The sequence below is a fragment of the Mus musculus genome, chromosome 1 (assembly GCF_000001635.26).
Source record: "Mus musculus strain C57BL/6J chromosome 1, GRCm38.p6 C57BL/6J".
In the NCBI taxonomy this organism is placed as follows: domain Eukaryota; kingdom Metazoa; phylum Chordata; class Mammalia; order Rodentia; family Muridae; genus Mus; species Mus musculus.
In genome coordinates, this window is record NC_000067.6 from 117,127,063 (window position 1) to 117,150,865 (window position 23,803).

The window sequence follows — 23,803 nt, forward strand, 5'->3', positions numbered from 1 at the left end:
CCAAACAATGAAAGACTTTCTCTAAAAACATGAAGTAGACAGCCTAGGTTGTCTTTGGGCTTTCTCACACACAAGCATGCCACCATACCCCTGCTGTGTGGATCCAGAACTCACACTCTAGGTCTTCACACTTGCAAGGCAAGCACTTTGCTGACTGAGCTGTCTTTTAGGCCAATAGGGAAGGTTTTAATTTAGTGCATTCCTGTAAACTTTGTATTTACATATATGTAACAATAAGTCATACATAAATACAATTTACAAGCTTATAAATAAGAAAAATGTGTCCTAAAAGAAAATACTCACATTGAACTTTGTTTAAAAATTTTCAATACTTATAAGGTAGATAATCCTTTAGCCATCAATTGCGTTTTTGAGATACTATTTAATTCTGATTAAAATACAGAACTTTGGTAAGTAATTTACCAAACATAAGTGAAATTATCATTTCTTCGAAGGTGCTTATTTGTCCTGATCATGATTACCGTTGTAAGTGAATTATATCATATCTTGTATTTTACAAAATAAAAGTTAAGTGTCCTTATTTGACATAAAGAACAGTGATATTTATCCACAAATACAAACTGATAAATGGAAAAACAGAAGAATTCAGACTTACCTGGCTTCAACACCACATGCTCTCTTGAATATGATCACCACTTCTCTTACCATAGAGGGTTGGTCTCATTTACCCTCCGTTATTCTAAATAGCGCACTGCTGGACACAAAGATAATCTCCGGATTTTAAGCACCCTCCCACAGTACCATGTGGTTTTGCCCAACAATATCAAAAGCTTCAATCATTAACGCAGTCAAAAATAATTAGCAAGTATCTGAATACATTAGTGGTTAATTTGGTTTTAACAGAAAGCCTAACAAGCAGCAATTCTAGTGTTTAAAGAATGTTTTTTTTTTCTTTTCCAGCTTAGCCGGTCCCAAATTGCAGACCCACAAGTCTTCTAGAGCCCTATTGTGGTAGCCCACACACCTTAGAATCAGTATATTGAATACTAGCAGAATACAGTATCCAAAAGAACTTTAAAGTTGCATTAAAATGCAAATGTTTTCAATTCTTAGAATGGCAGGATACCAGAAGATGGATATTCAATTATGAACAAATAGGAAAACAACAAGAAAAATCTCTGAATAAACCATAATTAAAAAAATATCTGTGTTCACTTTTGTGTGCATGAATATGCATGCCATAACTTTTGTGTGCAAGTCAGACACAGATTCAAAAAGTTGGTTCTTCCCTTTCCCAATGAGAGCTCCTGGGATCAAGTCCACATTGTTAGGTTTTTTGTCAAGTGCCCTCACTTGCTGAGTTATCTGCCATTCCCTAACTGTAAATTTACAGTAGGTTTAACTTAGGGAAAAGAGTACAGAATTCTCACATCCTTTCTGTACTCTCACCCTATGACTAACCTCAATTCCCAAGAGAGAGTTTTTGTTCAAATTGATGTGTCAACGGAACTTCACAACATGCACCCTGATCATTCCCACTCTCATGTCAACACCTCTTCCCCTGTGATCTTCCTCAATCAATAGCAATAGAAGAAATGGGAGGGATAAAGAAAAACAGAAGTACAATTTATCCATATACTCAAGGAAGCATGGTCAGATTCCTACTGGCCAGTCCTCCAAAGGAGGATGAGACTTTCAGGACCTGTATCCATGCCAGGAGCCATGAACTGAGGAGAGTGGTACAATGCCAGCTCTCCCAAGACCATGTCACCACCCAACTTGAACTGGAGTGTTGTAGGCTGGTAAAGGACAAAACCATTTCTCCTGTAACCACAGACATCGATATGGCTCCAGGCAGGAGTCCAAACCATAGAAATATGCATGAGTTTCAGTGGTAACACAGCCACAACAAGGACATCAGAACCACTGAAAGACTCATGACCCTCAGGAGCACAGACCACAGGCCTCAACATGGTCACAGGTAATTAAACATGCAATTCACATCAGCATGTCCATGGCTCCCCATATACACTGAAATAACAAAGCCTGACAACATCACTAAGGCATTAGGCAGTGGCACAGACTACATAGGTGCACATGTATCACAGGTGTCATTACAACCTGTGGCTGTAGCATGCACTAAAGATGAGAGCATGGCCTTGTACAGTATCATGGAGGTTCAATCCAGAAAATGAACCTTTCCTTATGTTGAGCCTCCTTCATTGCCCAGAGCCAGGGCAATTCCACTGCCAGATGGTAGGTTTTGGGCCATGTCTCCATCTGCCTAAGCTCTAGGCTGTTGTAAATCATCCTGAATCTACCGGCAAATGACAGCATGTCAACTTCAGCTCTTTCTCCCACCTGGCACTGCCATCATATCTCCAGCTCTCCCTCTATCCAGAGTGTATTCAGTGCTTCATTTTTCTATCTTTCCCACCTCTCCACCATGTTTTTCATCATAGAAAAATTCAAGGCCAGAGTGGAACATTGGGTATTTTCTGCAGCCCTGGGATGCAAACACTTACATATATGTACTTGTGTGCATCCCTGTGTGTAACCAGAGATCCACCTGTGCTATTGTTCCTTTGATGCTTTCTTTCCATCTTGGAACATGGCAACAGACCTAACAGACTTGGTTAGTCTGCCTGGTCAGTGAATTCTAGGGAATCTACCTGTCTCTAACTCTACATGTCCAGGAATAAAATCATGTGCCACCACACTGGGAGCAGTCTATTTGGGCTCCAAGGGCTCACACTTGGGTCTTCAAACTTATTTGATGAGCTGTTTGCTGACTGAGCCATCTCCCAGTCCAATTTAGAGTATTTTTGTGAAACTTCTAAAGTGTTCCAGACACTTCCTCTCTATTTTCCCAAGTATCAGTCTCTTAGAGTCTTAGAATGCTTTTTCTAGAATTGGTGAACTCATAGTACTCTTTATTAAACATTTACTAAGAGCCACAGAGCATTCAGAGTTCCTGGTATTTTACCTAAGACTTGTTTCTAGTTCAGGGATGTAACTGGGATTTCTTCTTAGATTTCTTTATCTTGGTTCCTTAGGGTTTTCTTGGCTTTGGCAACTTCTTGGAGTCCAGTGTTTCAATGACTGAGAAGGCTGGCATATCATAGAGGTTTGCAACCCCAAAGGAAGAACAACAATATCAACCAAGCAGACCCTCCAGAGCTCCCAGGGACTAATCCATCAACCAAGGAGCACACATGGAGAGACCCATGACCCCAGCCATATATGTAGCAGAGGATAGCGTTGTCAGGCATCAATGGGAGGAGAGGCCCCAGTGTAGGGGAAATCGAGGGTGGGGAGGCAGTAGTGTGTGAGTGAGTGTGGAACACCCTCATAGAAGCAGGAGGAGGGGGAATGGGATAAGGGGATTCCTAGGGGACACCAGGAAAGGGAATAACATTTGAAATGTAAATAAAAATCCAATAAAAAATGAGAAAAATATTGAAATCTGACTATGATTTTCCTTATGATTGACTAAAATTCTTTCATGATTTTTGGAAAGAAGATCACAGTGGTGAAGAACCGGGCTTGGGAATCCTAGCAAAGGCACATACACATACTGTTACTGTGATATTACCTTGATAACATGACAATAAAATCATTTGAATGTAAGATTTCCCAGAGTGTGTCACCTCTTATAGGGAAGGATGAAGACCTGAGTAACTTATTGCTCTCTGGGAAGGGACTGTTCCTCTATTCGTTTGCTCAGACATGCATTTGTATTGGTAAGAAAATATGGATATTTATTCCATATTTGAAGTCTATCATATTTTTAGTATTTATTACTTTCTTTATGTGTATGCATGCGTAAAGGTATGCCATATGTATGAAAGGACCTATGCAGGACAGAAAAAGAAATTAAGCCTCTTTTAAGTGAAGATATAATGGATGTGAGCTGCCCAACAGGAGTGCTGGGCAGGAAACTGGGGTCCTCTGAGAGAGCAGCAAACATTGCCAAGATATCTCTCCAGCCTCTCATTTGCATTTAAATTCAAAATTACATTTCATGTTCATGTTTTTTCATAATAAAGAAATTATTTTGTTAGTAGTTCAGTATCTGAGAGCCCCATGGGTCCAGGTTAGTTGCCACTGTTGTTCTTCCTGTGAGGTTCTTATCCTAGTTGGACCCACAATCCCTCATCTCAAAGCCCAATCTACTATTTGTCTGTGGGTGTCTGCATTTGTCTAAGTTTGGTGGAGCCTCTCAGAGAACAGCCTTGTTAGCCTCCTGTATGAAAGCATAACAGGGTATTAATAATAGTATCAGGAGCTGGTGCTTGTCCTTGGGGCGGGTCTCAAGTTGGACTAGTTATTTGTCTGCCTTTCCCTCAGGTTCTGCTCCAAGCTCCATCCCTGCATTTCTTATAAATAGTATAAATTTTGGGTTGAAAATTTTGTGGGTGGATTGATCCTATTTGCTGCAATGGGGTTCCTGCCTGGTTTCAGGAGGTGACCTCTTTAGATTCCAAATCCCCAATGCTGTAAATCACCACTCAGGTCATCCCCATTGATTCTTGGGGTGCCTCCCTTATCCCAGGATGGTGAAGTCTCTCAGTATCATTGTATGTGGTTCATTGTTTACTTAGAACTTTAGCAAAGTTTCTTTTATGCGTGTGAGTACTCTATCTAGCATTTAGAGCACAGATGTTCAGAATTGAGAGTTCATTTTGGTAGAATTTTTCCTTTGATGGATATGACATGTTCTTCTTCATCTTTTGGTTGAAAGTCAAATTTATTTGATATTAAAATGAATACTCCATCTTGTTTCTTGGAATTATTTGTTTAGAAATTGTTTTTCCAGCATTTTACTCTGAGGTAGGGTATTTGTTACTGAGGCATGTTTCCTGTATGCAGCAAAATGCAGGGTCCTGTTTACATATCTAGTTTTTTAGTCTATGACTTTTTATTGGGAAATCGAGTCCATTGATATTCAGAGATGTTAAGAGCAGTTATTGTTGCTTCCTGTTATTTTTCTTTTTTGTTAGAAGTAGAATTAAGTTTGTGTGGTTATGTTCTTTTGGTTTTGTTGAAAGAAGATTAATTTCTTGCTTTTTCATTGGAGTAATTTCCCTCCTTGTGTTGTAGTTTTCCATCTACTATCCTTTGAAGGGCTGAATTTGTGGAAAGATATTGGTTAAGTTTGGTTTTGTCATGGAATATTTTGGTTTCACTATCTATGGTAATTGAGAGTTTTGTTGGGTATAGTAGCCTGGAATGGCATTTGTGTTCTCTTAGGGCCTGAATGACATCTGCTCAAGATCTTCTGGCTTTTAGAGTCTCTGATAAGACATCTGGTATAATTGTGATAGGTCTGACTTATATGTAACTTTACCATTTTCCCTTACTACTTTTAATATTCTTCCTTTTGTGCACTTGCTGTTTTGATTATTATGTGACAGGTAGAATTTCTTTTCTGGTAAAATCTATTTGGTGTTTTGTAGATTTCTTGAATGTTTATGGGCATCTCTTTCTTTAGGTTAAGGAAGTTTTCTTCTATAATTTTGTTGAAGACATTTACTGGCACTTTGAGTTGGGAATCTTCACTCTCCTCTCTGCTTATTATCCTTAGGTTTGGCCTTTTCATTGTGTTCTGGGTTTCCTTGATGTCTGGGTTAGGACCTTTTTGCATTTTGTATTTTCTTTGACTGTTGTGTCAATGTTTTCTATGGTATCTTCTATACCTGATGTTCTCTCTTCTAACTCTTGTATTCTGTTGGTGATACTTGCATCTATGACTCCTGATCTATTTCCTAGGCTTTCTATCACCAGGCTCTTCTCCCTTTGTGATTTCTTCATTGTTTCTGTTTCTATTTTTAGATCTTGGATGGTTTTGTTCAATTTCTTCACCTGTTTGGTTATGTTTTCTTGTATTTCTTCAAGGGACTTATGTGTTTCCTCCTTAATGGCTTCTGTTTACCAGTGTACTCCTGTATTTCTTTAAGGGAGTTTTCTATGTCCTTAAATTCCTCTATCATCATCTTATGATGTGCTTTTTTATCATAATTTTGTTTTCTCAGGTGTGTTTGGGGTATCTAGGACTTGCTGTGGTGGGAGAACTGGGTTCTGATGATGCCAAGTAGCCTTGGTGTCTGTTGCTTATGTTCTTGGCTTGCCTCTCTACATATGGTTATCTCCGGTGTTGGCTGAATTTTCTGTCTCCAGATATACACATACACAAACACACTTACAAAATAAATAGTCCCATAGAAATGGTATGCCTGAGAACTTATTTGAATGAGTCACCTTTTCCTAGAACACATTTAGAGGGTCAAGGAAAATAAGCATAGTCTACTGGTAGTGTCTATAGAACCTGAACTGTATCCTTTATCCTTCTATGCTACCCATACTAACATTCTCTAATCCTTGATATATTCACTGAGGTTGACTGAAATAAAATTTAAAAGTGGAGAATTATTTGAAGAATAACTGCGTAGTTGTTTAAGAACAGAAAAAAGAAAATAAGGAGAAATAGGAGTGTGATAAGGTGGAGGGGAGAACAGAAGGAAGAATTTTACCTGTTCACAGGATTTAAAATGGCAAGTGGCAAGATTATTATCATCTTCCTGATGACAAAGCACAAGAAACCAAGTGAACTGACTATGTACCACATATACCAACAAAGAAAAGAAAACAAACAAAAATTGAAACTCAAATAATTATTAAGCATAATTCTGGAGCATGTATATATGTAAAAGTGATGGACAAAATATTTATGATCAATTTGTATAATATTTTTATTGTATTTTAGATGATTATAATTTTTTGAGCAGGGTTTCTCTGTATAGCCCTGGCTGTCCTGGAACTCACTCTGTAGACGAGGCTGGCCTTGAACTCAGAAATCTGCCTGCTGGGATTAAAGGCATGCACCACCACCTCTTGGCTAGATGATTATATTTTTAATTTAAGAAAATATTGTATATAGTTGAAAGAATATGATTGTTTTATTTGTAAAACTCTTTTACTTATTTTACTTCCTTTGAATTTGTGAAATATGCAAGTACAGTTGTGATATCTAATCTTCTTGTCAACTACTCAGGATTTAGAATCACTTCTATACTCCTAAGTACATCTAATAGAGCATTCTAAAGATGATTGTCTAGGCAGGGGGAGGGGTTATCTATCCTGAAGGATGGTGGTAGCATTCTATAGCCTGAGACTATTTACCAATTCTAAGGCTGGGGTCCTTTCTTCTACCCACATGGAAGTGGGTGCAAAGTGCATATACTACAAATGTTGATCTTCAACAGCATGTGTTCTATAGCCAGTCTTGGCTATTTTGTGGTTTCTTCTTTCTTCCACTGGTCTCCACTTCTTTTCTTCCACACTTTCAACCTCCTAAGACTAGATAATAGAGGAAAAAGGGATAGAGATGAAAGTAAAGAGATTCCTGAATAAAGTCAGGGATAGGAAATGGGCTCACGTTATTGTTACCCTACTTCTTGTTTATTAGGGATGTCAAGATTCTTGGTGCAAATTTGATTTTATTCATCAGGCTATCTAATTTCTTCCTGTTGCTGTTCCATTTTGTTCACAACTACATAACGAACTACAATCAACAACCAACAACAACCCACCAATTGGGCCTTTAGCATTGTATATACACTCTGAAATATCTTCAAAATTTCAAATATCACACAGTCCCAGAAACTATCTGCAGGTGGCAAAATCATGCCTCCACCAGACCACTAAGCAAACCATAGTAAGCTTCAGTGAAGCAGCCCCATATCCCCAAACCTAGATTAAAACAAAAACATATTCCCTCGATGTATTTCCTTTTTTAATAAGAAAACAAACTTCAGAAGGAGTTTTTACAATGCAAACTTACAAGACCTTATCCTTGAAAGTAGAGATATGAGTGGTGCTTATTAAATAACTTCCATTACCTCATAGTGTATCTTTGTTATATGTGTTAGAATTGAAAAGTGAGGAGACAGGAAGCTGTGCAGAAATCCCCACTCTCAGGATCCTAGTCAGCCATGAACTTAGCTCCTCTCCTCTAGTACACCCTCTGCTGTTGTAATGTTTTCCCAAGCACATCCCACCAAGTGGCTATGGACTGAATCCTCTGAAACCATGAGACAAGATAAACTTCTTTTTCTCCTTTAAGTTAGTTAATTTGGCACACAAAGGTAACAAATTAATGCTCTATTGACAGACCTAACCATCTTGTTATTCTTTAAAAGTTTTTTTTTCTTTTAACCTTTACAATGTTTATATAATGCATAAATGCTAATTTGGCTTATTAAAATTCAGTGTTGATTTTTTTCAGGAAATATTTTGGTCATTGTTTATTCTTATTTATATTTTATTTTTATTTAGGAACATTTTGCTTCATACATTTTACTGTTATTTACCATTAGTTGACTTGCAATTCAAGTTCATTCATTTCCTTTAAACTAATAGTTCATTATAAATTATAGGTATGTATATTTCCTCTTCTATATGTATGCATGTAAGTGTGTATATGTGCATATATGAGTATGTGTTTCTCTCTATGCATAGCTGTGTGTTCCCAGATATGCATTGTTGTGCTTGGCAAAAATATTTAATTTTTGCCCTACAAAGTTTTGGAAATCAAGTAAACATCTATTAACTGTTGGGAAACAGGTATAGTGATGTATAGTGTTGTTCCAGTGATCATGAGGAAGTGGCCAGTCAGCATGGCCTACTAGGAGTGTGCCATACCAGTGAGAGACCTTATTTCAAAAAGCATGTGGATCACTCCTGAGGATAACAGCTAAAGCTTGAGCACTCCTACACCAGTTTACCAACAGACATGAACATGCATGTTCACAGAAGCACACACAGGTCTATGGACAATAGTCCAAGGTGTTTTAGAGGTTGAAGAAGTCTTGATAGTGCTTAAAATGAGACAAAATTATTAAAGAGCAGACCTTAACTTTAGCACATGTCAGTCCCTCTCATGGGGCTGTTTGTTCTCTGATAAGTGGAAAATGCAACAATCCTCCTGTATATCAGTTCAATAACTTTGACAAGTTCTATTGATTTATAAATGTAGTGGAAATTGTGTAATTTACTAGAATTAATGCAGAAAGTTTATCAAAGCTTAACTCATAAATGTGTAGGAAATTTTGAACATATTATAATTTTAAACACAAAAATACACTTGTATATGGGCCTGGAGAGATGTCTCAGCAGTTAAGAGAAGTGACTGCCCTTCCACTCCTAGCACCCTCCTAGCAGGTCACAACTGTCTGTAACTCCTGCTACAAGGGATCTGATACTCTCATAGAGACATACACTCAGGCAAAACATTAATGTATATAAAATAAAAATAATTTAAAATGTGTGTGTGTGTGTGTGTGTGTGTGTGTGTGTGTGTGTGTGTGTGTGTAAGTCAGTATGCATATCTAGTGCATGGTATGTACATGTTGACAATGGAATGTCTTCCTTTATGGCTCTCCACCTTATTGTTTGACATAGGGTTTCTCAGTGAATCTAGAGTTTATCAATTGGGTGAATGGGGTAGTGAGCCCATAGGATCAGTATGCTTATGCCCCTCTTGCTCAGAGGTTTGTCCTGACACCCAGATTTTATGTGGATTCTGGGGATTTGACTTCAAGTTGTCATGCTGATGAAGCAAGTACTTTACCCACTTAGCCATTTAATTGGATCCAAAATATATTTTATTACCATTGATTTAAAGGTGGATTATTGAGGCTAAAAAACTATATAACAATTTAAATTCTGAATCTCTTTCAATGAAGGAGGCTTAAATGAATAAGTTTGGGTAGCATGTACAAAGTATGTATAAGGGATAGGAAAGCCCTTGCTTTGTAAGAGGTATCAGATTTTGACACTGCAACACCTTATAAAAGTCTGGTACAGAGACATGTACCTGAAACTCCAGCACTGGGGAAGCAGGAGCAGGGAGATCTGAGGTGGTCTAGGGGCCAGTGCCAAGTTCAGTAACATATTGTATCTCAAAAACAGTTGGAGAAGTGATTGAGGAAGACAACTACTGTTGACTTCTGGCTTTAACATACATGAGCATATACATGTACAGTCAGATATAGGAAAATTTATGTAGCATACATAAAATATATGCCAACAAAAGAACACTCGTATAACTCTATAATTCTACTGAATATGTAGAATTGATTACAGTTGCTTTGACTAAATATAAGTATATATAAGTATTTTAATGCTTTTGACTTTATCATTTTATAATAACGCTATATTTTAAAATAAATCCACTAAAGCCCACAATCAAATTATTCCTTTGTTCTCTTTATTATTCCTTGTGTTACTTTTAATGCATGGAGAGTTGATGGCCACATATGTGCTCTTTAAAGGTCTGGTTATATGCCATGAACTCAAGCGGAGAAGGGCAGGAGAATTCTAAGTGCTGACACCTGGTTGTCATATCACAGTGAATAAGATAAAGGTAAAACATGATGGCACTTGATCATGATGCATGTTGAGCTTTATGAGGAACCCTTAGTGGTTCATTTAAGCACAGCACAGTCAAAGTGCATAGAAAATGCGTTTGCTATGCTGGATCCCATTTTTCTTGCTGTTATGCTCAGCAGGTTAAGTCAGACCATGGAAACTTTGGAGTGAAGGGTTTTGGGTTTGTTTTTGTTTTTGTTTCTTCTTTCTTTCTTTCTTTCTTTCTTTCTTTCTTTCTTTCTTTCTTTCTTTCTTCCTTCCTTCCTTCCTTTCTTTCTTTCTTTCTTTCTTCCTTCCTTCCTTCCTTCCTTCCTCCCTCCCTCCCTCCCTCCCTCCCTCCCTCCTTCCCTACCTCTTTCTTTCTTTCTTTCTTTCTTTCTTTCTTTCTTTCTTTCTTTCTTTCTTTCTTTCTTTCTTTTTTTGTTCCATACATTTCATCTAGTTCAGTAAGAAGTTTATAATACTGCCTTAACTTGTGTTTTGTAAAATTTTGCTCCTGTCAGAATGAAACATGGGTTTATCAAAGTAAGATTCAAAGTAACACGAACTTAGAAAGGGAAGTAGCTGGATATAAAATTAACTCAAACAAGTCAATGGCCTTTCTCTACACAAAGAATAAACAGGCTGAGAAAGAAATTAGGGAAACAAAACCCTTCTTAATAGTCAAAAATAATATAAAATAACTTGGCATGACTCTAACTAAGGAAGTGAAAGATCTGTATGATAAAAAATTCAAGTCTCTGAAGAAAGAAGTTAAAGAAGATCTCAGAAATGGAAAGATCTCCCATGCTCATGGATTGGCAGGATCAACATTGTAAAAATGGCTATCTTGGCCAAAAGCAATCTACAGATTCAATGCAATCCCCATCAAAATTCCAACTAATTCTTCAATGAATTAGAAAGAGCAATCTGCAAATTCATCTGGAATAACAAAAAACCTAGGATAGCAAAATCTCTTCTCAAGGATAAAAGAACCTCTGGTGGAATCACCATGCATGGCCTAAAGCTTTACTACAGAGCAATTGTGATAAAAACTGCATGGTACTGGTATAGCAACAGACAAGTAGACCAATGGAATAGAATTGAAGACCCAGAAATGAACCCACACACCTATGGTCACTTGATCTTCGACAAGGAAGCTAAAACCATCCAGTGGAAGAAAGACAGCATTTTCAACAAATGGTGCTGGCACAACTGGTTGTTATCATGTAGAAGAATGTGAATCGATCCATTCCTATCTCCTTGTACTAAGGTCAAATCTAAGTGGATCAAGGAACTTCACATAAAACCAGAGACACTGAAACTTATAGAGGAGAAAGTGAGGAAAAGCCTCGAAGGTATGGGCACAGGGGAAAAATTCCTGAATAGAACAGGAATGGCTTGTGCTATAAGATCGAGAATTGACAAATGGGACCTCATGAAACTGCAAAGCTTCTGTAAGGCAAAAGACACCGTCAATAAGACAAAAAGGCCACCAACAGATTGGGAAAGGATCTTTACCTATCCTAAATCAGATAGGGGACTAATATCCAATATATATAAAGAACTCAAGAAGGTGGACTCCAGAAAATCAAATAACCCCATTAAAAAATGGGGCTCTGAGCTAAACAAAGAATTCTCACCTGAGGAATGCCAAATGGCTGACAAGCACCTGAAAAAATGCTCAGCATCCTTAATCATCAGAGAAATGCAAATCAAAACAACCCTGAGATTCCATCTCACACCAGTCTAAATGGCTAAGATCAAAAATTCAGGTGACAGCAGATGCTGGCAAGGATGTGGAGAAAGAGGAACACTCCTTCATAGTTTTTGGGATTGCAAGCTTGTACAACCACTCTGGAAATCAGTCTGGCGGTTCCTCAGAAAATTGGACATAGTACTACCGGAGGATCCCCCAATACCTCTCCTGGGCATATATCCAGAAGATGTCCCAACCGGTAAGAAGGACACATGCTACACTATGTTCATAGCAGCCTTATTTATAATAGCCAGAAGCTAGAAAGAACCCAGATACCCCTCGACAGAGGAATGGATACAGAAAATGTGATACATTTACACAATGGAGTATTATTCAGCTATTAAAATGAGTGAATTTATGAAATTCCTAGGCAAATGGATGGACCTGGAGGGCATCATCCTGAGTGAGGTAACACAATCACAAAAGAACTCAAATGATATGTACTCACTGATAAGTGGATATTAGCCCAGAAACTTAGTATACCCTAGATATAAGATACAATTTGCAAAACACATGAAACTGAAGAAGAAAGACAACCAAAGTCTGGACACTTTGCCCCTTCTTAGAATCGGAAACAATCACCCATGGAAGGAGTTACAGAGACAAAGTTTGGAGCTGAGACAAAAGGATGGACCATCTAGAGACTGCCATATCCAGGGATCCATCCCATAACTAGCCTCCAAACGATGACACTATTGCATACACTAGCAAGCGTTGGCTGAAAGGACCCTGATATAGCTGTCTCTTGTGAGACTAGGCCGGGGCCTAGCAAACACATAAGTGGATGCTCACAGTCAGCTACTGGATGGAGCACAGGGCCCCAAATGGAGGAGCTAGAGAATGTATCCAAGGAGCTACAGGGATCTGCAACCCTGTAGGTGCAACAACATTATGAACTAACCAGTACCCCGGAGCTCTTGACTCTAACTGCATATGTATCAAAAGATGGCCTAATTGGTCATCACTGGAAAGAGAGGCCCATTGGACACGCAAACTTTATATGCCCCAGTACAGGGAATGCCAGGGCCAAAATGGGAATGGGTGGGTAGGGAAGTGTGGGGGAGGGTATAGGTGACTTTTGTGATAGCATTCTAAATGTAATTGAGGAAAATACATAATAATAAAAAATTTAAAAAAGAAAGAAAGAAAGAAAGAAAGAAAGAAAGGAAGGAAGGAAGGAAGGAAGGAAGGAAGGAAGGAAGGAAGAAAGAAAGAAAGAAAGAAAGAAAGAAAGAAAGAAAGAAAGAAAGAAAGAAAGAAAGAAAGAAAGAAAGAAAGAAAGTTTCTCTTCAGAGTTCAGGAAAGCTTCTGGTTGTGAGATGGCCAGGCCACAGAAGACAGATGTTGGAGCTGAACTGTTCACTGAGCTCTCAGTCTTTCACTGTCCTCTTCTACCATTCCCCACCGCATTCCCTTGAGAAAGAGTCTCCAACTGAATATGAAGCTACGCTGTTCTCCAACAAGGCTTCACAATCCTCTAGTCTCTACTCCTACATTTCATCTCTGAAGGGTAAAAAAGCCAAGACCAGCTTTTTAGGTAGGTGCTGGGAATTTGAATCCAGTCAACATTGTATCTTAAACACTAACTCCCCAGACCCATACTTAGCTCTTATTTGTCTCCATTCTCTACTTGCCTTTCCCTCTCTTTCTTGTCCTTTCAAACATGCTACCTGGATGCTTTATCCCTTGTGTAATTGTATTTTTGCTTTTATGTCAATATCTTTCATTTCTCTCTTCTTATTTGCTCCCTGATCCTGAAGAACATTTATTCTCCCCTCATGATTTTTCTCTTGTTTCAGAATGTGCATGTGTGCATGCACACATATACACAAATCTAAATTATCTTTAAGAGGAAAACACATGGGATTTTCATTTTCTGAGTCTAGCTTATTAGCTTAAGGTAATGAACTCCAGCTTCATTTATTTCCCTGAATATGTTATAATTTTCTTTTTCTTTGTGACTGAATAAAATTTCACTCTGCATATACATTTTTAAAAATTCATTCATTTGTCTTTAGACATCAGGAATGGTTCCATTTCTTAGCTACTATGAATAGTAGCTAAATGTAGACTCCTTTAGCAATATGTTTGGGGTGGTAAGACTGGATCACATGCCAGCACTACTTTCCATTTGATCAAAATACATTTATCATAATTTATATACTGTCTGTGCAAGCTTAAATTTCCACCAAAATAATTAGGGGTTCTTTCTTCCCTTATTCACCATTGTTTGTTACTGCCCCCCCCCCCCGATGTTCATTCTTCTGACTGGGATAACATCCACTCAAATTATTTTAACTTGCATTATTTTGATTATAGCTAAAAGTATTAAACCTTTTCAAGTACTTATTTCTCATTTTTATTCTCTTTAAGAGTTTTTATTATTTTATTTTATATGTATAGATATTTCATTTGCATATATATCGCTGTACGATGTCTATGGGGACTATACAAGGATAATAGATCATCTAAAACTGGAGTTACAGATGATGGTAAGCTTCCATGTAGGTCCTGGAAATTGGCCCAAAGGCTTCTGGAAGATCAGCCAATGCTCTTAACTTCTGGGCCATATATCTAGCTACTTTTGAGAACTGTATAATAGGCCATTAAATGGTTGGGAGAAGTGGGTTTTGTTGTTCAACTTTTACACGCTTTTCTCGATATTAATTCCATGCATGATAAATATTTAAAAAAGATGTTTTCCTATTCTCTATGGTACTTCTTCACTCTGTTGACTGTCTCCTTTATAGTACATAAGCATTTAATTTTTGTGTAATCCAGATTAACAATTACTGCAGTACATGGTTGAGTTTTATGACAACCCTCTCATCTATGTCTGTGTCTTTAAGTACTTTCTATAGATTTCTTTTTATATATTCTACTTCTCAGTACTTTGGTAGACTTAGAAATGATTTTTTGTTGCAATTCAAGAAATACAGATTTAATTTAATTGTTTTATACTTGAATATCTAGTTTTTCAAGCATACTTTGTTGAAGTCTGTCTTCCCTTCAAATTTAGGTGTGAGTATCTGTATGGGTTTAGCTCTTGTTCTCTGTTCCATTTCACTACTCTTCGTGTCTATTTTGGTATGCGAAACATGCTTGTTTTGTTATGACTCTGTAGTTAAATATTGAGATCAGAATTAAAAAAAAAAAGAAATTGTGAATCCTCTTGCATTGTTCTTTCTCTTTACGCTGTCTGCTTGGCAATTTGGAGCTAGAAATTCAATCTTAGATAAAGATCTCCTATATTATTCTGGTAGGCCAGTGCTTTCCACACATTTCTTTGTATTCCCCATCTTTTCACATTATTTTCCTATAAATGTTATGTGTCTTATGCAAAATATCTCCTGTACATAATTTATATTTAATAACATTTCAACTAAAGAATTATATTTGAATATTCAAGGAAAGTGAATCAAATGTATTATAATTGCGTATTATTGGACTATATTGTATTGCTCACTTCAGAATTCTTAAGAACATTTGTATTCAAAACTTTTAGTCAACAAGGTAATCAAATCAGTAGAAGTTGTAGTAAATTCTGGGTGAAATGGAGAAATTTCAAAACATACACATTCAAAAAATGTTTTCCAATGAGACAAAAACCCAGTTAGAAAAATACAAATGGATAATTACAAGATCAGAGGCACTTGCATCATTTTATACACATACAAAGACTTTCTCTGAGAATATGTACAGTCTCTTTTATCTTTAACTTAGGATTTGTTTGCATCTCTGGCCCTACCATCATACCTTTACATTTTCAGTAGACACAGTCCATGCATGGGTCATCAGCAGGCTTATCATAGATATGGGAAAATATTTAGGAAAAATAGCATACAGAATTTTCCAATTGTCCCTTCTGTTATTAAAAATTATTTTTTTAATTTTATGTGTATTAGTGTTTTTCCTGAATGTATGTATGTATGTACACCAAGTGCATGCCTGGTATCTGCTGGCATCGGAAGAGAGTATCGCATGCACTGGGACTGGAGTTACAGTTGTGAGGTTTCAGAATTGAACCTGGATCCTCTGAAAGAACGAGTGCTCTTAACTTCTGAGCTAACTCTCTAGCCCTTTCTACACTTTCTTTAGGGAAGGAAATCTCAGACAAACCTTCTCACCTTATTTTTTTTTTTATCTTCTCTCAATAACTGTGCCTACACTTTCTGCTACTCATTCTTGCTCCATCTCATTCTGACAGGTGTTATAGGATCAAGATTGCTATAGTATCCTTATGCTCTTCCACAACCATAGTTTTCTGTTCTATGTGTGAACACACAGTTCTCATGCACAGCTTATCTATAGAAAACAATTCTTCTTACCTCTGAGGGAGGAGAGTAGAAACAGGAGGAATCTGAGCTCTTCCTAATATTTAATGAGACTCTCCAATGAACCTATCACCACTATTTCATGTACTAGACCATGAAACCTAATTAGAAATTAACTTCCCTAAATCCCTCATTACGGCTTTTTGTTTGTTCATTTGTTTGTTTAATCTTTGGAAGAGAGAATGTGTACTTATAAGCAGATAAGTGATAGTACAATGTCTAAGTGTTATAATAGAATATAAACAAACCACCAAACAAAATGAATCACTTAGATCTAAGAGAAAAGAAAATTAGATAACTGAGTGTTAAGTGATAGCTTACCAGGAAAATTGGTAAACAATGGAGGGTTGGTTTCCACCCTCATTGCCCAAGAGGTCCATAAAATAAGTTGGATGAAGATGATTTGATGTATTCCTAGGTCAGAGTATTTAAGCAACCTGTGTAAAAGTAACAGCTCTGTTGAAAGTATTAAAATGTAGAACATGCATAAGTAGTCACTACTCAGAAAATTGAAACAAATTTGAATACTTAAAATTGGTTGAACTCTAGATTAGGTTTTTTGAAACTTTAGTGTATATCTGTGCAAATGTGTAGGTATGTGAGTGTATATGCAAATGGAGGTCAGAGGTCAATCTCTGATATTGTTCTCTAGGACACTGTCCAGGTGATTTTTGAGACAAGGTTGCACTGGCTGAGCTCTCAGGAAACAGACTAAGCTTACTAGTCAGCAAAGTCTAGAGATACTTTGTTCCATATCCCAGGCTGGTATCAGAAGCATGTGCAACCATGTTTGGAATTTTTACAGGGCTTTTGGTTACATTAAATCCCCATGCTTACAAAGCAAGCATTGCATGGCTGGGTCACTTTCCAGACCTCTTTTACATGTCTTCACTTTCTTTTTATTTTTTTAATGTATTTATTTCTGAATATGGGGGGGGGCGTATGGGGAGGTGTCTTTGGGCGTGTATTTGAATATTTTTTGACAATCACGAATGCAACATGAATGCCCAACACAAAATGAATGAATAAAGATAATTCGATACAAATATTAAATGTAATGCATTCAACATTAAAAACATGATGTTAGTGAAAATGGATGTAAAACTAAAACATAAGGGGATAAGGCAGACACGGGCAAAAATACTATCTGATTTGTATTAGACTTCGGATCTTGAACAATCATATTTGCAGGAATGATGCTGGTAGTGTGAAGGTGATGGGGGTGGTTGAGTTTTAAGAAGATGTTGGAACAAGAAGTCAAAATTACACTTAAACATGAGAGATAATGGCTAAGAGAGCTTTAGGACAGCATAAGGTTATGGATCATTACTATGTAAAGGATAGTTTAAAACACCACAAAGTAATTTCACTCTATGGATTCTCAACATGCAGAAGATAAGTATGCAAGGGTATGAAGTATAAATTCACACATTCCATAATGCATACTAACATTGAAAAATCATATACATGTAAATATAAATATGTATCTTATTTAATAACTAAAACAAGAAGCATTTAGTTTCTTTTCCTGTTAGTGTAATGAAACATACTGATGAAAGCTACTTAAGAGAAGCAGGGAAGGGAGGATTGGATGAGGGACTTCCAGAGGGGAAAACAAGAAAGGAATAACATTTCAAATGTTCATAAATAAAATCTCCAATAAAAAAAAAAAAAACAACCAAAAAACAATTTTTCCTAAAAGTTCTCTCAGTGGAAAAAAAAAAAGACTAGAATATATTTTGGGTCATAGTTTCAGGTTCCAATTTGTCCTGGTAGGGAAATGAGTGCTTAAAGCAGCTGGTCACATTGCATCCACAATCAGGAAACAGACAGGTATAAATAGATACTACTGTTCAGGTTCCAGCGCTATTTTATTCACTCTGTGATTCTCTGCTTAGATGTTTTCTATTCTTCTTAGATTTCCTTTTGTTCTTCCTCATTTGCTTACAGAATTTAATCTTAATATTTTAAACTTAAAATCTTTTATTTATTGTATTTATATATTTTGTTTTACAAAATTATATATTTATATACTTAGTGTTTTGTGATTGTTTTATGTGAAATCTTATTTTTATATGTGCACTTATTTTAATTGAAAATAGTGTACATTAACTAACCCAACCATAAAATACAAATATGGAAAAAAATATTGCACATAAAAACGAATTTTAAATGCTTCTCTAAGTGTGAGAGATTTCTAAATGAATATGTCTACCCACAAATAAAACAAATAATTAAAATAAGATACAGATTGATAATAATTAACTAACAAAATCAAAAGAGAGTTTATAGAACATTTATTCTGTTTTATAAAAGAGAATAATAATGTGATGATGGATTATTTACAGAGAAAAAAATGACTGTCAGATCACTTTATTTCTCCAAAATTTAATTAATTCACGCCATAAATGAATAAAGAGGTAATAGTTTATTTCATTTTAGAGTGTCATGTAATTTGATATGTCTATATGTTTGAATATACCCTAAAGCAAATGTAAAAGACTCGGTTATTTCTGCTCTTCTCAAGTTTCCATCTATTCATCTCTCTCTCTCTCTCTCTCTCTCTCTCTCTCTCTCTCTCTCTCTCTCTCAAGCACGCGCACATGTGTGTGTGTGTGTGTGTGTGTGTGCACATATGAGGATACCTATATTGCTATCAGAGGCAAGGAAAAGGAGGCAGATTGTCAGGAGATGGAGTTACAAGTTGCTGTAAGCTCCCTAAGCTCTGCTGGAAATTGGACTCTGCAGAAGTAGGAAGTCTTATCCTCTGAACATTCACTTCAGTGCCAAGACTCATTTCTAAGACATGTTCTTATTTTTCAATTATCCAAGTTGTTTTTATAAGCAGAAAACAGAGGATTTGTTCTCTTCCCTTATGAGACACGATTCATAATTACAACTTTGATACAAACTAAGATAAAGTTAAATTAAAAAATTCACAAACAAGGAAAAAATAAAATGTAGGATGTGCACACTTTTTACTAGGTTGTTAATTTCCATAATGCTTTACAAAATCTTGAGGGTTTTATATCTAGCTATCCAAAAAAGCCTACATAGATGAGTTGATAAAGACCAGACCCAGACTTTAACTTAGTCAAGGCATTGCCAACCTTGGTATTTCTTGGTAAAATTGTCTTTGATTTGTAAATATTGGACCAATGTGTTCACTGGCTACTGATAGGAGGAGGTAGAGGAGCTCTGACTTAATATTCATTATTAACCAATAGTTAACCAGTTGACCTTGTGAGTTCTTCAAGTGATCCATTTTCTTCTTATGATAACATTGTTATATTTAAGAATAATAAAACTATAAAATTTATCTTTCCAATCCTTATATGTTTTTTTAACTTCTATTCTCTTCTGATTTAACAATGTAGAACTTTGGGGGATTTTGATGTTGTTATCTCCTCTGTGTAGGATATGTGTGTATGTTCTTATGTGTGTATGTGTGTGATTATGTGTGATGTGATATGTGAGTGGAAGTCAGAGAACAAACTCAGGTCTCCTTTTTCCTCTTGTATCCTGTTTGAGACAGATTCTCATATTGTTACCACTATGTACACTGGTATATATTCTGGGAATTCTGCTGTGTGAGCCTATCATCTCATCATAGTAGTGCTGACTAACAGATGCATGTTATAACATCCAGTTTTACACAGGATTTTGGGTCTGAACTTAGTCTTCATTTTTAATATAACAGTTTTCTTATTGAAGGTTCTCCCTTTCTTCAACTAGACAATTCTGGATGGATCTCAATAAAAGTAGTAATCCTATTCATCTGTGGCACTTAATTTCTCTAGTCTAATATAAGTTTTGAGTTTTACTGTACAACTCTTATTTGAAGACATTTGTTTTCATTACTTTCCTGCTGCTGTGAAAAATACCCTGCCAAAAGCAACCTAAGGGAAGAGAGTGTGATTTAATTCATACTTGGAAGTTACAGTCCATCACAATGTTAAAGTTATCACTACAAAATCTTGAGGACACTAGTCATATTTGTCCACAGAGAAGAAGCAGAGAGAAATGAATGCTAGTGCCCAATTAACCTTCTCCTTTTTATATAGTTCAGGATCCCGTCCCAGGGAATGATGCCAATGACAGTGGACAAGTATTTTACTTCAGTTGTTCTAATCAAGATAATTCTTCAGAAAACTATATAATATCTCTTCTATTATTTCTTTAATGTAATGAATTTTACTGCTTTATTTTCAAGTGCAAGCTAAGACTTCAACCCCAGAAAAGAACAAAGTGTTAAAGCCCTTTTTCTTTCTTTTAAGTATCTCTGATCTAGGATTTACTTTTTTTACACATGTTAATGAGGATTTTAGTTCATCCTTTAACTTTTCTTAAAGGAATTCATTTAGGGTCACTATAAATGTAACAACATCTCCTCTAATCATTCAAGAAACATTTCCTCTATACACATGAAATGTTTGGTATAAGCTTGATATTTTTAATTTGTGTAAAACTGAAGCGGTAAATATCTCAACAGATTCAAAAATTGGAGCTTTTGATTTTGATGCACACATATACACAGTTTTATTATCAGTATTATTTTATTTTCCTGATAGACACAATTAATTTTCTGATATGTATCCTTTTATAATTAACGTATTCTGTTTTGTTAGTATGTTGAATTGCTCCTTTTCAAAAATGAAACTTTGAGAGATTAGTATTCTATATTTTACTTATGTTCTATTCAATTATTTTTGGCTAATATGTATATTTTTCATCAATATTATTTGTGTTTAATTTGGGGTTTTCCTAGTACATTTTTGCAATGATAGTTTCTTGGGTTTGAATACTATTTTCTCTAATTTGGAACATTTGTGGTATGAAATCCTCCCTTTGAGTGTCTTTAGCAGATACTCACTAATTTTAACATTTTATATTTTTGCTAACTTGCATTTGAAATGACTCTTTGAACAACCATATATTAAGATATTTATTACATAATTCCTAGACACAAAGATATGCATTCTGCTTTTGCTTTACAACTCCTTTTCAACTTGCTTCCTCAATGGTGACTAAATATATTTGGGATGATTTCATATCTTTGAAATACATGATATAGAATTCTTATACTTCACTCATGAATTTTCATACTCAATGTAGTAAAATAAATATGTACTCTTCAGAATTTACCATGCCATGACAATATTCTGCATTTTCGGGGTATTACTTCTGTTAGTAAATAAAAATATATGCTGATTAATATATTAACACATAGCTTGTATTTCAATGGAATACTTGGATTTTTTTCTCAGCTCTACTATTTGTAACCATGATGATTTGTATGACAACCCCCCCCCCCCCATAGACTTGTGTATTTAAACATTTCTCTCTAATTGGTAGCACTGTTTGGAGAGATTGTATAATCTTTAGGAGGTAAAGCATTTCAAGAACTGAGTCACTGGTGTGCCCCATATCGTCTTCTCTTTCTGCTTCATGGGTATAGATGAAATATAAAAATTGCTTATATTTAGTAATATTTCTTGAGTAATGCATATCAGTTTTAAGTTGTTATTACCAACTACTTTAGCATTACTTTTGCAATATTTTATTATTATATTGTGTTTAACATCTTTGTACATGGATGTTTATGGTGTTTCTATAATAGCACATTGTTTTCTTGGCTGCTTATTGTGTTTACTCTGCTTTTTGTAGTTACTGGAGTATAGATTTGCATTCATGAATTTGACTTTTGATTTAGTAATGTACCAGTTTTCTTTATGTACCACTTTTTTATATTCTTTTCTTACCCATTTTTTTTAATTTTCTATTTCATATGGCTTACCAATTTTCTCCTCAATTAGCTAGATAGCTAAGTATTTATATGAAGCTTTTTATTTTTTTATATTGAGGCCATGATATAAGATAATCAGCATGATTTAGCACCATTAATCTCTTAAAAATAGAGGCATGCTCTAAGAAAAGCATCTTTAAACAATGTCCCTAGGCAAACATCATAGAGTATAAAAACACAGAAGAAAATGCTAATGCCTACTACATAGTTAAGCCATATGCTCTAAGATACAAACCTATACAACACGTAAGAAAACCTTAGGCAAATGTATCCAAATATATCTGGGCATAAGATAAAAATATGGCTAAAAATATGGTTTAGACTGTAGTAGGAATAATCACACCCAATATATGCTGTAAGTGAAGCTGGTTGGCTGAGAGCTTTTCTGGAAAAGTTGGTTAGGGTGAAGCAAATGATAAAACATTGTTACACTTGACTGTAGAATACATAGTGTCTACTGATGCTGCCTCTACTTATTTTTAAATACTCTTCTAAAAATTACTGACTCTTAAGGAAGAAGAGATGTCTCAATAGTTCAATATTTTTGATGCTTTTCGAGTAGACCTGAACTTGGTTCCTACTAACCCTGTGTTAGGTGGCTCACAATTCCCTACACCTTTAGTTCCAGTGGATCTAACATCCTCTATGGTCTCTATGGACCCCTGCATATATCCACATATGTAAAGATAAATATAAAAATAATAACTATGACTTTTATTACATAAAGTTATTCTGTATATTTTTAAACTTTAAAAAGTTGGGGTTTTTGTTTGTTGGCTGGATTTTTCTTAAAAGTAGGTAACAACCACACAGAAACTTAGACATAAATTTTCCTCAACCTACTTTAGCATTCAACCTCCCCTCTACTACCAGAGGTAGTAGAAAAGTTATTAGGACACAAGGGAAGTAGACAAGTTTAGATATAGTTCTTGTGGGGTGAGTATACTCTTCATTGCCAGGATATCAGCAGTTCACTTCAGCAGCAAACATCAAACATAAATCAGAAGCTTCATTTCAGTCCACTTGGGAGTCCCCACACATGAGCCAACAAGGGTAGGCAGTTCAATCCAGAAGTAACCACAAGGCTTACCAATTGACTCAAGACCAAGAAGCCCCAGGAACCTCAAGGGAATGTCTTAGGAGAGTTTCACTCAGTGGCATCACAACAAGCTGAACTCACCAGTGTAGTCTAAGGCAAACCAGTGCATGCAAGCCTACACGTGAGGCTAAGCAAAGCAAACCAATGCTTGGCCATCCACTGTCTGTGGGGTCATATTTATATTCCTTCTTAATATTATGCACCTTTTCACGTGTTTGTTATAACAAAAGATCCTTTCACTTGTGTCTGCTTCAGGAAAATTCTTTTTTATTAATTATTTTATTTATTTACATTTTAAATGCTGTCCCTGTTACTGGTCTCCCCTCCACAAACTTCCCACCCCATCCTCCTTCCCTTTCCCTCTAAGAGAATGCTCCCCCACCCACCCACCCACCCACCCACTTCTGCCTCACACCTCTGGCAATCCCTTTCTC